The following is a 15586-nucleotide window of genomic DNA, read 5'->3' on the forward strand; positions in this document are numbered from 1 at the left end:
CTGTGAAATACTTGAAGGATTTAAAACTCCCCCTGTTATCTAAGGGCTAAGACTGCATCCATTTTGCAAAGTATAACTGTGGGTACCTAAATAACCTGCAGGACAAACAGGGAAATCCCTACTAAATTCAAGCATTTTTCTTGATGAAAAGAGATTTTATTTTGGATGTGAATTTTGAACTTAAGCAGCTGCATCCAACTAAATGCTATTAAACTCTCTATACAACATCCTAAAGTCCTTCTTATTTTTTTAAAGCTAAGATTGTGGAGAGAAACTAGTTAGTAGTGCCTTACCCCCTCCCTACTCTTGGCCAAGTTCCCCACAGATAACATCTTACAGCTTGTTGAAATACTGGGACTGCCACCATTTTACTAGACTCAGAAAGTCAGAGAAGACAAATGATAATGTTTAGCTCTTGTAGCACATAATGTTTTTCATCAGCAAAGTATGCAGCTAATATTCATACAAAAACAGAGGGATTTATGCAATAAAATCCTGCTTATACACACTTTCCAAATCACTGTAGAAAAGACTATTAGCTAGAAGCCAATGAGGCATTGGTTCAGCCATTAAACACCTTGTAGGTACTTTCCTAAACACATAATGGCTGGATATTTGAGGAAGCTTCAGTTCCAACAGTCCAGAGAATATATATTTTAGGGCATATCTAATTTTGCCCTTGGAGTTAATCATTTTAGACACGCAATATATATTCAGTGTCTATGGATCTATATTTAGAAATTTAATTTATTAATGCTGCAGGTAGATTGTGATGTCTTTTCCCTTCCCTTCCCTTCCCTTCCCTTCCCTTCCCTTCCCTTCCCTTCCCTTCCCTTCCCTTCCCTTCCCTTCCCTTCCCTTCCCTTCCCTTCCCTTCCCTTCCCTTCCCTTCCCTTCCCTTCCCTTCCCTTCCCTTCCCTTCCCTTCCCTTCCCTTCCCTTCCCTTCCCTTCCCTTCCCTTTTCTCTTTTTTATCTTCTTCTTCTTCTTCTTCTTCTTCTTCTTCTTCTTCTTCTTCTTCTTCTTCTTCTTCTTCTTCTTCTTCTTCTTCTTCTTTTCTCTTTTTCTTTTTCTTTTTCTTTTTCTTTTTCTTTTTCTTTTTCTTTTTCTTTTTCTTTTTCTTTTTCTTTTTCTTTTTCTTTTTCTTTCCCTTTCCCTTTCCCTTCCCCTTCCCCTTCCCCTTTCCCTTTCCCTTTCCCTTTCCCTTTCCCTTTCCCTTTCCCTTTCCCTTTCCCTTTCCCTTTCCCTTTTTCCTTTTCCTTTTCCTTTTCCTTTTCCTTTTCCTTTTCCTTTTCCTTTTCCTTTTCCTTTTCCTTTTCCTTTTCCTTTTCCTTTTCCTTTTCCTTTTTCCTTTTCTTGTTCCTTTTCTCTTTCTCCTTCGTTTTCGTTTTTATTTTCTCTTAACTTTTATATCTTTTCCATATTTACATGAACCCACACATTTCAGCGAGTGCTTTCACAGCTTTAAGGAGTTAGGACCAAACTAATTGACACCTGATCTCAGCTCATGAAATGGTCCAAAATACACCTTGGAGTTGACGACTGTGTAATGCAATCGAGTACTCAGCAAGCTGAAAAACCTGAGAGGCTTGATGAATAGCTAGACAAGTACTCCATGTGACTGTAGCTATGGTCAATACATAACACAAACTAACCTGAATAAAGATATCCCAATTAGCAAGGAGAGGGACTGCATTTGCTTTGTGCTGCTGGTGATAGAACAGTTGTATACTGTAGCATCAGCAAGAGTGAAAGAGCATAAGAAACAAACAAAAAGACTTTCCTTGTATTATTAATGAATTATGTGACAATAATAATTCACAAGAAGGAACAGAGATAAAATGCGTCATTCTCACAACCAAAGATAAAAGTAAAAACAGAAGACTATAAATTTATCAGAAGAGTCAATTCTACTAGTGAAAACCACTTTGGCAATGAAAAATGAAATATACCATAAATTATGGAGAACGTTTCATGTGTGACTGCTCTGACTAGAAGAAGGCACAAAGGTATGTCAAAACAGTGGGAAAATTAGCAGATGAATTTAGCAGCTAGCTAGGAAAGAAGGCCATGTGTAAGACATCCTCACAAGATCAAATAATAAACAATTAGAAAGGGTTGAGATATCAAGAGTAGGTATAAAGCTGAACACGGTTTTGATTCAGTGGTACTCAATTAAAAATGCTGCTCAGACAAATGGTCAGAGAAATCACAGCAGGAGTGCTCTGAAGGGACCAGGTGTAGGAACAATCTGACAGAAGACTACCACGATCAGTACAAAAAATGTAGGCTAGTGCTGAGCTCATTGGGAATGGCTGGAGTGAAAAAAATTAAAAAGGTTTAAGATTTGTTTATATGTTGGGTTTTTTGTTTGTTTGTTAATGAAAGAACACTAGCTTGCTGTAAATTTTCCCCACAAAACTGAGAAGAAATTCTAATACCATAAGATGTTTACCTCCAAGTATTTTTATTTTTTAATAGTTATACTTTTGCACAGGAGTATTAGTTTTATTCATATCCTGATCTCCTTTGTAGGTTAGAGCTTTTGTTTAGACTACATTCTCATGAGGTTCCATGATGTTTCCACTTGCAGGACCTACACTTCACAGAAGTTGTAGGCCAGACATGTAGCTGAGCCCAGGAAACAGGGACATGAGGCCACTGAGGCCATACCTTCAAGGCACTTAATCAGAGTTAGAATGAAAACAAGGGGAAAATGAGCAAAAGGGAAAGATAAAAGAAAAAACAAATTCAATTCATGGACAAGGATGGCTATGTCCTTATACACCTACAGATCTAGTACTAAACACATTTTAATTTAACTTAATGTTTTGGTCATAATTTCTCTGTGCAGTGTGAAAGTAATGAAACAAAATGAAGGGGATTGCAGGGGCATCTGATTCCCACTTCCCAGCTTTGCTCTGAAGCTTTAGGTTTTTTACTAGCACAGAGAAAGCAAAGAAGTTTGCAAAACATTTATTTCTTTATTAAATATTGTGCCTTTTTTTTTTTTTTTTGACATAAAAAGATCATCGTGTCTCGTTCTGTCAGTGGGATTTCTTTCAACTCCAAACCTTATTTTATACAACCATTTATATTCATAATTATAGCTACAGGGCCTGATCCTATTTTCACACTAGGAAAATTCGGTCGATTTCAATACAGCCAGTCGTGGTCAGACTTCTGTAAATGAGATTAGAATTGAGCCTATGTCAAACACAGTAGAGCTGGAAAAAGATTTATTTATATCACTGAACTCTTAGGGTGAGGATTTGTCCCATTAAAATGTATTATCTATTATACTTTGGACAGCATGGACAAACCAAACTTGCACTCAGAATTGATGTTTGAAAGAAACAGGTTTTTGTTTTCCTCCTTCAACATAAAACCACTCTAGAACATTTGCTGATCTGGGGACTTTTTAAAGATGACTGCCAAGATCATGAAGATCTGAACTGACACATTTGGGGAAAGGCCTGGGCTATGTTTCAATGGGACAAGCGGGTGCTGTTCTGCAGACTGCTTTGAAGTTGGAAGCTGCACAATTCTTTGATAACTATTGATCCATTTACTAAAAATTTTTTTTGCATAGCCATGTCTTTGAGTTTTTTGGCTAGGGGCAAAGAAGCTATGGGCCTCACATTTAATTCAGGCTTGTGCAAGCAACCTGTTGACTTTTTTTTTTTTTTTTTTTTTTTTTTTTTTAGGACTAGCAATCAAATGGACACAGTCAGAATAGCTAGTCTCACCTAATGAAGTGTGTATCCTCATCTCTCTAGAAACCTAAAACTTACTAGAAGAGGTATTGTTGCAAACTTCCAGCACTGATCCTAAATGTTTCTGGGTGAAACAGCTAGAAACAGGGTTTTCAATAACAGCAGCAGTGTCTGGAAAACACTTCTACAGAAAGTCCCCAGGAGCAATGTTCCCATCTCTGTGTCTGTTTATGAATTTTCTTGTTTGACCTTGAATATTTCCAATCTGTGATTGTTTTTTGTGCCTTTCTTCATTTACCCTGGATGGTCAGATTTGGACACCCACATTGTCTAAAATATTTAGCATCTATAGGTGCCTAAATGCCCAGTGAAATACGGAAGGGATCATTAGTTTTAAAGGATCCTAGGTATCTAAAGATCTTTGAGTTTGAAAGCAAGATTCCTCCATTCTTTCATTAGTTTACATTGATCTTTATTGCTTTCCCTGGCTTTCTCTCCCTCCCTTCCTTTTCATGAGATCTCTGTGGTACTCAGACTAGTCAACCCTGTCTCTCAAAAGACACAAATAACCCATTCCTGTGGTTCTTTCTGCTTCTTCTGCAGGTCTTTTCTGCTCCTACTGAAGTCCTAAAATAAAAATAATTTTCATTATAATTTGGCATGCTTTTTTGGGTACAACAATAAGATAGTCGCTGTATTTACTAAAACTATAAAAAGGACATGGAAAGCTGACATGATGAAGAAATAAAATAAGTGGGAACACAATAGTCCTTAAACTAGCCTTTTTAAACTTAGATATTACATTCTAAAGATGCCAGCAGTGCAGATAAAAATGAATCACATAAGAATTTTGAATCACAACCCTAGTAAAAGGACCATGCTGTAATTAGGTTTTCTTCCTCTTGGCAGACTCACTAAATAACTGTTGAAAGAAACACTAACTGCATTGGGTGTGCAGGGGTGCGGAGCTCATAGTACCAATGATATCCTGCTACCCCAGCTCAGGGTCCAGAGTTCACATAGTTAAAGTGACACCTACTCTGAAAAGGAAATTTTGGTGTGAAATCAGGCATTCTTTTGTAGATCCCTGATCAGTTTAAGAGGTCACTGACCCTCAAGCTCTCTGTTACCCATCCTAGCTGAGATATGAAAACTGATCATTAGAGCAGTCCATGCCAGCACAAAGTGAAACAGGTTTTATACAGAAAAGCATCTCCGATTTTTCAATCCACACCTGGATTGAGTCAATTAGAAACCATTTTTCTGCTCAGTGTAGGAAACCACTCTGGAGGCTGGTGAGGTGAGCAGTGTTAGTCACCTCATTTGCTTTTCATAAAGACCTGAGAGGTATACCTCGGGTATACCTCAGGAATTAACAATTACTGGTGTAAACTTACAGGGCAGTTTCACAGCTGAGAAGTAGTCATCAATTCCATAAGCAAATATTCATTATGTATAGTTACTGTAATATCCAGAAGGTTAATGAAGGCTGTATATAGTGACTCCCAAACATGAGATAGAAGTCAAGGATAATAAATTACCTTTACATTGATACAGACAAACAAACAAACAAACAAAACAACAATAAAATACATGGATGTACATTACATGTGATTAAATACAATATATTGCAGTATTAGAAGACATGAAGAACAGAATTTTTTAAATAAGAAATTATAGGGATAATTAACAGGTAGTTGTCATGGTTTTACCCTGCTGGGCAGCTAAACTCCACCAAAGCTGCTTTCTTACTCCCCCTCCTTAAAAGAAGGGGAAGAAAGGAAGATGAAAAGAAGTACTCAAGGGAAGGGCTCAGGTGTTGAGATAAGGACAGGGAGACCAACCCACCAGCTATTATAACAGGCAAAACAGACTCAGCATAGGGAGGTTAATATAATTTATTGCTTATCACTAGCAGAGTAGAGCAGTGAGCACTAAAAGCAAACTAAACCCACCTTCTCCCATCCAAGTTTTCTTACTTTCCAAGTTTTCGCATCCTCTTATTTCCTACCAAAATAATAGTTTTTCACTTAAATTTCATCAAGCTGTTTTCATCGTGTTATCTTAAGTAATTTCTGATATATTAGCTGCTAATATATTGAAGTATACTAAATGAATAATGTTTAGATGATAGGATGATACATTACAAATCCATTGCAAAAACAACAGAAATTGTCCTGCAACAGTTAGAAACACTAAAAACACAGGAAAAAATATCAAAGTTGTTCAGTTGATTTTTTTTCAGTGAGAAACAGAATTTCTCCAAAAAACTTGCTTGAAAGCTTGCAACCAAGCTGGTTGATCTAAAATTGAGACCACGTGGTTCTCCTTGGACAGGCATCCAGCTTTCATTCCCCAGGAGATGAACACTGTAGAGCTCTATTAATCATAATAAGGATTGCAATAAATCATAACAAGGATTCTGTCCCAGCTAAGGAATGAAGCAAACTCTGAATCTGGGGTTGAATGCAGAGACAAGTTAATTCATCAGTGAATTGTCAACAAAGAATTTGCCTTAATCTTAATTACTGATAGACCACCATGTCAGAGCCCTGAAACATGTCTGGGTATTAATACAAAGAGCAAACAAGGTGTCAGCGTAGTGTGATGTGCTAATTTCACATCCTGAGGTGAGACTTCCTGCAAACAGGAATTCTTATTAGAGTTGTGGGCACCTTTAGCTCTCAACAGCCATTCCCCAGATGCAGGGTATCAGCCAACAGCAAAGTCCCTCTCTGCCTTCCAGGCTGCTAAGGAAACAGTATTTTCCAATAAGCCTTTGAGTGTGAGGTAAGAACAAAAGGCTTCTTGCACCCAGAGAAGGTAATCTGTACAGTTTTGAAGTCAAGCTACTGGTGGGGTATACCAGCTATAATGCTGATTTTTATTTTATTTTTTTTCTATGACACATTTGTCTAGATTCCCTTCATAATAATGGAGAAAGAATTCAATGCTTGTAAGATGAAATGCATTTTATCTCAATGTTACATACATAATTTCTTAAAAGTGCTTGGTTTTCTCCACTGATAGTTAAGACTACTGGTGTCTCAGATGCAAAAATCTGTGCAGTAAACTTCTGTCCCCAAATATCTACGTATTACCGTTTTTTACTCACTAATGCATTAGGAAGGTCACCAAAGTAAGACAAGCTGGAGGCATTTAATCATGAGAAACCTTGATTGGATTTGGGGATAGTTTTGCTTCAAGTGAGAGAGTCTCCTTGATATGTAATTGCTGAATAAAGTTATGCAATTTGTATATTTATCCCAAGACGGATGTCCATGAATCCATGGCTCATAAGTGCCTGAACTACCAAAGACAGCAGCTAGTGTAATTGCTGATCATGTTTAAGTTTGTCTTTATTATCATTATTAGAAATAAGTAATCAATCATAAACATTCTGTGCTCTGTTCCCATGATCTTCATCGCCAGTAGGGCCTTCTTCAACAGCATATTGTCAATGTCATTTATTGCTTTATCAGAATGGTATACTGGAAAATTTACTATAATTTTGGATTTTCAGCTTCAAATATATTTAAGTGATCGGTGTTATATTATCAATTTCTGCCATCATTATAGCCCTATCTTTTGGGTGTTGACAATGAAAGATCATCTAAAGCAATCACTGTTCTAACTTCACCACTTTTATTTGTACTTCAAATTGTTTTCCCTTCAAACTTTTTTCTTCCTTACTGCATTTTTTTATTTTTTCTGATGACTGTGAGCTGTTCCTTTTGAAGGTGACCTACAAAGGACTCTTTTTTCCTTTTTTTTTTTCTTTCTTTTTTTTTTTTTTTTTAATTTAACTTATTCTTTTTCTCTTTCTGGTGTACAAAGATATTCATTCTTTTTGTTTGTTTACCCATTGCAATTATTTTTTTCTTGGCTATTTCAGGAGTGTCACTGCTGGTCTTTTCTGATTTTTCTCGATGCTACTTTGAATCTTCCCAAGGACAGTTATTATTAGCTCTTACATTGCAGCTGACTGGATATGGATGTTAAAAGTTTAATCTGTTATCTCCATAAAATATAATTACTTGTACCCACCAACCTTGAAATAAGCCCATATATATATATATATATATATATATATATATATATGTATATATATATAGTTTATATATATATATAAACTATCTGTTTTTCAGGGAAAGCAAAATTTACTAGCTACCTTGTATCACCCAGAAATGTTCTCCAAACTACTGGCTTCATTAAGTATATATCATCTTGACTAAATCTGAGCCAGGTTTTCTTATCTATATACATTTGCCTAACACTAATAAAGTAAATTCTCGCAAACTCCCACTCATGAAGAAGTATGTTCTATCTAATTTTCTTCAGAACTTCTCAGGGAAGATTTTGCTGATACAGTGTCATTGTTTAGTTTGCAGTTTCTTATCGTAATATTAATGTTTAAAACTGGCCAGGTGAATCGTACTTGAAATGCCAGTTTCTCTTCTCAGGCTATAAAGAAGACTGCTAGCTCTTATAGCAATATGCTTTGCTAGGTGAGATGTATCCCACCTCTTATTTCTACCCTTTATTTTCCCTTCTTCAGTATATTCCTCTAAACTTTCATAGGTAAGGATATATTATTTATATCCAGCCATACAACATGTAATATACACCGTTGATATTGGCCTGTGTGCTGTTAGAAATTGCAAACAGATTGTGTATGACCTTAAAGACTTTATGCACAAGGTAGCCTTCCCATACACAGACCACATGCAACCATTTATAGAGTGCTGGAGCTCTAAAAAAATACGTAGCCAATCATGACTTCTGCCGGCTTTAAGGGAATGCGTCCTCAGCTGTAAAACATATATGTCACCATGATAAATAAGTGTCTAAAGGAAAATATCCCAGCTCCTTGTGTCTCTGATGCTTACATTATCCAGAAATGACTTTCAAATGATTTTTGGTAACTATTTGGACACTTAGGTTAAATAGTTCTTACTCCCCAGTGTAGTGGGTTTACGTGGCAAGGTTTTGGTAGCCGGCAGGGGTCTTCCACAGGCGGCAGCCTCCGTCGGTGCAGGGCCACCTGCTCCACCGTGGTCTCCTCCACGGGCTGCAGCGTGGAACCCTGCTCCACCGTGGTACTCCATGGGCTGCATGGGGACATCCTGCTTCACCATGGTCCTCACCACAGGCCGCAGGGGACTTCCGCTCTGGCGCCTGGAGCACCTCTCCCCCTCCCTCTACACTGACCTTGGCACCTTCAAGGCTGTTCTCTCACTCCCGGCTGCTGTCTGGCGCAGCGTTTTTTTCCCTGTCTTAAATATGCTCTCACAGAGGCGCAAACAACATCGCTTATTGGCTCAGATCTGGAAAACAATGGGGCCCTTCCCAAACATGGGGCAGCTTCTAGATCTTTCTCACAGAAACCACCCCTATGGCTCCCTGCTACCAAAACCTTGCCACGTAAACCCGCTACACCCAGGAATTTTTGTTTGTTTGTGTGCTTCCTAATGGACACAACCTAATACACGCTTCCTTATCTCTGTCTGTTCATAGTTTTGTTTTATTTTTTCTGAAACTGAATAAACCAAGATCATCTAGTCCCTTCATAACAGAAAGACTCTCTTTCTCTGATCTTCCTTGAGGACCTTTGCAGTTTGTCTCCTTTGACGATGCATGGTGAGGACAATATACTAGATACAGCCTTACCAAGACTTTCTGCCATGACATTAAAAAGAAATCCCTCCAAAAGAATATTAATACTTAACCATTGGTTACTTCCTTCACTGGGGTGGGGGGGGAGAGGGGGTGCGGAGGAGGGTAGTGGGAATAGATAGCACTGCTACATTCAATGAAATGTCTCTCCTCAAACCTTGCAACTGTTGTATTGTACTATTTACTGGAATAAGCAACAATCCTGTGTTAAATTACAGCATCTGTAGCTCTAACGCCAGTGAGAAGAAGTAGCTGTTGAATTGTGTCCCTGGCTGCTGTGGCTGACAAGCTCATTGACAGAGATAAATATAAGTTGGCAGCATTACTGGATCCATATTTTAAGTGAAAATTGAAACCTCGCTTCTACAAAGTGCTGACAGGGCTATCTGGAAGGATGAACCATTAAGTGCAGGATCCATCTCCCTTACCTGCTTTGCTGAGTTTTCTGCAAGTTGGTATTTCACATACCAGGGAAAAGAGCCATCTGATGTGGCTTAGAAAATCTTCTGAGGGGGAAAAATATGAAAGCAATCAAGGTCAAAAACTCAGTAAGAGACAGTGAGCTTAGGGCAAAGCTGTTTGGGGTTATAGTCAGATGTGAGAAACAGGTTGGGCAAAGTGTAGCATCAGTTAAACAGAATTTTAATTCAGTTGCCTAAAATAATTCTCTATTGCTATCTGGGATGCCCTGAGATACCCATCGGGACTATGATTGCTGACCAAGATGGGTGTAGGTTTTTTATTTATCCAATGAGATATCTCTTAGTCCTGTGCTAACATCTTGGATGCTTTAATGCATCTGATATACCACCAGGCACTTATATTCTGGGAAATAAGTTGATTCCCTAATGAACCAGACACTTAGATGCAAGCTGCTAGATTTAACTGTCTTCTTCTCAAACTGAATCCCACCACTGTACATAGACTGTGCATGTTTGTGTCCTGCGTTACATGCTTACAAAGGGAAACTGTGGGCTGATCTGAAGGTGTGGAAGCCAAGTAGGACAAAAGACATCTGTGGCATGTGGAATGGCCCTTTGGAGGGTGAATTCCAATCATCACAGTCTATTATTCCTTGCTTCCTTGGTCCTAACTGTAAGGAACATATCTTTTGTGCCTATGTAGAGCAACAAATAATATTTCTGGCCAAGACTCTGGCTACTTTAATCCTGTCTATTCTGGGAAGAGGTTGATAAGGCTGAATATGTTTCATTTTGAAAAAAAGTAAAAAAAAAAAAAAAAAAGAAAAAAAAAAAAAAGTAAATTAAAAAAAAAATGTTTTGCCTTAGAAAGAGATTAACCCATCTACCAGGAACAATTTTCAGACTTGTCCAAAATTTTCAGAAAATTCTGTCTAATCTAAGTTAAGTGGTTGACCTTTTGCAGATGTCCCAAGGGCAGGGAAACCTTCCACTATAGCTGGTTGCCAGAACCCCATCCAACCTCGCCTTGAACACTTTCAGAGATTGGCCATCCACATCTTCTCTGGGCAACCCATTCCAGTGCCTCACCACCCTCACAGGAAGGAATTTCTTCCTTATATCTAATCAATGTCTGCCATTCTTTATCTTAGAACCATTGCCTCTTGTCCTATTACTACAGACCCTGTAAAAGAGTGTCTCCTCATCTTTATTGTGGGCTCTGTTATGTATTGGAAGGCCACAACTGGAAGTCTATCCAGAGACTTCTCTTCTCTAGGCTAAACAGCTACAACACTTTCAGATTCTCTTCATAGAAAAGGTGCTCCATCCCCCTGATCATTCGTTTGGCCCTCCTCTGGACCTGCTCCAAGAGAGGAAAGGAGAGGACAGGACAGGACAGGACAGGACAGGAAGTAGATATGGCAAGTCCAATTGATTATACAAACAGTAATGTTGATATCACATGATTTGGAAATGATAAATACATTCCACTGTTAAATGCCACCCGTAGGAGAGCCCAGAAGAAAAAGTCCTAGGATGAATCTAAGGAAGGATCTTGAGTGAAGCTTTGAATCTGAGGGGGTGGACCTGCAGGGCTAATATAGTTATTCTTTAATATTTCCCAAAGCTACTGTCCCTTTGTGCTGCCTGCTACTGATTCTTCAGTATTATGTATTGCCTTCAGCTATATTCAATTTGCTCCCATACAACTACTGTCTGACAACAACAAAAATGTGTGCTCTTAATAGCTTAACCATTACGGTACCTTCTTTTACTGTCTGGTAGTTTCAGTGTGCTCTATTGTATTACATGAAAAATAGAGTCTGTCTCTTCTGTGATTAGATAGAGAGGAAAGATGGCTGCTGTATTTTGTCAGAATTTACAACCGCTGGTGGGGTAAATGAATAAAATATTCTAAGTTAGTGTTTACCTTATTTCTTTCTTTGCTGAAGATTGAGATTGCTTCATATTCTTTCATTTTATATAACAGACTTGTCCAAAACCACTTTTTTTGTTGTTGATGTTCTGAACTTCAACATATTTAGTAAATGCTGGAACTTATGACAGTGAATCCAAATCTTGCAGTGGACGGCTGCTTTCTGAACAGGCTGGAGGGGAGACATTTTTCTTGCAGTCATTGAAATGGGTCATTTAAATGAAATGGCTACACCTGATGACTAGTGTTGTCCTTAAAATCTTATAAAGCCATCACTATCTGACGAGTGTTTCCTCTGCTGCTCTATTTGTTTGTGAGGAAGTGGAAAAATCCTGTAGCGGGATAAATACAAAGGCAAGAACCAGAAGTGAAGATTTTTCTCTTCAGTGATTTAATCTTCCATGACTGTATCCATTTCCTGTTTTTCAGAAGGCTTTATAGATCTTTCACATTAAAGTTGCCATAGAAAACGCATCACAGGAAAAATGTATGAGTAGAATGTTTATATTGTATCTACCAGACACAAACCCAATGGAAGAATATCATGGCCTAGGTATCCAGAGGAGGCCAGTAGTTTTCGTGGGCCTAATTTTCAATTCAGTATACAAGAATGCAATAGTTCTCCTAGAACTGTTCGTAACACGTCACAGTTGAGTTACTTATCTTCTTTTGGTCATGACACGTATTTCTTTGTGAGCATGAAAAACAGAGGCTGCTTTGGAAATGCATGACCTTTGGTGACTTTTGAGAGTGAAACAATTCTATTCATGCAAGGCAAAGAAAAATTAAACAAACTCTATGAGCCACAATCCACCTCCCATGTCCAGTTAAGATGTTAGTCTATCTCTAGCCTGACTTATGTCTCAGTTCAAACTGAACATTGCTGAAAAAACATTGCTAATCTTCACCTCTTTGCATTCACTGTTTGTATTATCTCTTTTCCACCTTTCTGGAAAATAATGTCATCATCCATGTCAATCAAATTTATAATTTAGTCATGAAATTCACCCAGGATTTTCTTTCCACCACATCAAGCTGTTTCTAAATCTTGCAGACAATTTTTGAAAAAGAAGTAGTTTTACTCATCCAAGTGTCCAGATAAATTGTATTCAGGCTCTGAACACCTGATGTCTCAGACACTCATAGCTTTGTTTTGTTGGTGTCTATCTAGAATTTGGATTTCTTTAATTGTCCTGTTTCTTTACTGTTGAACCAAATATAAGAAAACTCTCTTCTTTTTCATGGTTTAATTTAGCCCCCCCCCCCCCCCTTTTTTTTTAATCTTATCCTCTTTCACTTAAAACTGAGAGATATACTTTTCTGCATCTTCTGTAAACAATGATCCACTTTGATCTTCCAGCTTTATATTTTCCCCTTATTTTGCCTCAAATGCTTGGGGAAAACTCCCCATAAACAACCTTCAGTTTAGCATTAGTTTGAATATGAATGCTAAATCCACCCATGTAGTAAGAGTCAATAAGTTTAACGACTAGTACTGGGAAGACTGCAATCAAAAATTAACGTAGGTGATATTACCAAATTCTGGTCTGGTATGTGCTGAAGTGACTGAAAATGAATACGTGATTTTAACACATGATCTGGGACACAAATATTTTTTCACATTGTTTATGGCATTTAATTCAGTGGAATGATCCAATTTCAAGATCCTTTTTTTTTTTTTTTTTTTTTTTTTTTTTTTTTTTTTCAGTAAACCCACTATAAATTTCAAGATTTTGTCAAGAGCAAAAGTAAAATGTATGAGTGTAACAGGCATGCAGATTGTAAGTCTGTTATGCAACAAAAGGCATTATTCAGTATTTTTTTAATCTGGTCAATTATAGTAAAAAACTATAGAAAAAGTTAGCTGTTTAACTATATAAAGTTCAAAAACTTTACAAAGGTTTTGCTATATATTAAAATAATTGTGCTTACAACATAACATTATAAAGACGGTTCACTAATAATTGTCTAGCAGCATCTGTCAATGTTTTATAAGTTCATTGTTTTATAAGTTTCCTCTTCATATTACTTCTTGACACTCTTTTTTTTTTTTTTTTTTTTTTTTTTTTTTTCCTGTGATGTCTCTAAAAACTTGGTAACATTCAGATTAGTTAAGCACTGCAAACCACTACCCATAAGATCATTTTTTATGACTGTCTTACTCTCTCCCTATTACAAATTAGTTGTTTCAGTATTTTTGTAAAAGGAATTGTTTTTTCTTTTACATTTGTACAGTAGATGTAGGAGCTACAGTAAGATTAAAAATATATATATATTTAAAAAAATCTACTATATTTAAACCAAATCACTCAAGCCCTTTCTAAAAGTGAATATATTAAAAATAAATAAATAAAAATGCTTTTAAACATATAGCTGAATTCTAGCCAAATATCAGGTTAATCTAGTGAGAGAAATCCCCATCTTTATTGAAGATAATGACCTTCAAATAAAGGTAAATCTGAAAACACTTGGAGTCGTCCTCTGCAAGACTCCAAGGCACACATTTCAAATGTGATCAGTGTTTACTTCTCATCTTTACTGAACTCATCATTTACTTTATTCCAGCTCGGTTACTCTACAAAATGAAGCTAATGTCTTCTAATAATGGTTGGCACAGAATGCTCTTCTACTTGGACATGTTTACATGAATTTTACATAAATGAATAAGTAAAGTAATGGTGACTGTCAGTGCAATATTTATCATTACTTGATGAATTGTGAGTTCATGGTTTAAGATGACATAACTTACTAGCAATGCAAGTTTGCACAGGTTACTGTAGCAAATGTCAGGGTGTTGTTTTGTTTTGTTTTGGTTGGTTGGTTGGTTTTTGTTTTCATCTTTAGCTTCAGCTGCAATCTAGTAGTAAGTTATATTAGCTATAATTCAGTTGTCAGTAAAATGGAGTTGTGTTAGTAGAAAACATCTGCAGCCTCACTGCTCTTCATGGCTGTGTAATTGTGATCCTGCAGCAGAACCACTCAAACAGACACCCAGTGAGGATGGTGTTCCTCTGGAGTCCTCCCAGACAGGAGGTGAAAGAAGGTACTGGTGTCCCATGGGATCTCTGTCACATCTGCCAGTGCCAGGTGTATGTTTCAGATACTGTGACACATCTCTAAAGGTATTAAAGCCTGATGTGTGAGCAGTTGAGTTGAGTCATATGTAAGCCTGGTTCATATGTAAGTCTGCCTGAAGACATCTGTATTTAGGTACAAATCTAGACTGGAATATCATATGAGAAGTTAACATGCACCAACTGACATACAGCAGAGACATATTACCTGAAGGTGAATCAGTTCCTCTTATGACACAGGGAATTAAAAGTTCTTTCGACATGCCTTGAAAATTTTTGCATCTAGTTGAGCAGATGTAGTAGTTTAACACCTGATAAGCATCTAAGTACCACACAGCTGCTCTCTCACTCCTCCTCCTCAGCATGACAGTGTGGGGGTGGGGGGAAGAAAATGAGATGTAAGTAAAAGAATAAAAACTAAACAAACAAACAAACAAACAAACAACAACAACAAAAAAAAAACTCATGGAGTTGAGATAGGAGAAGTTTAATGAAAGAAAAATAAAGCAAAGGCCTCGTGGAAGCAAAAGGAGGAAACCTGGAGGTGTTAAAGAGATGTGTGGATGTGGCATTAAGGGGCATAGTTTAGTGATGGGACTCAGTGGATCAGGTTGATGGTTGGGCTTCATGATCCTGAAGATCTTTTCCAACCTGTATGATTCTGTGGTTCTGTGAATAGCCAATACATTGTTTTGCTAGAACTCTGTTCTAGCTAAACATGTAAAGCACAGCACTATGTGGGTTGCTGTGGGGAAAGTTAACT

The sequence above is a fragment of the Aythya fuligula genome, chromosome 3 (genome assembly GCF_009819795.1).
Source record: "Aythya fuligula isolate bAytFul2 chromosome 3, bAytFul2.pri, whole genome shotgun sequence".
NCBI lineage: Eukaryota > Metazoa > Chordata > Aves > Anseriformes > Anatidae > Aythya > Aythya fuligula.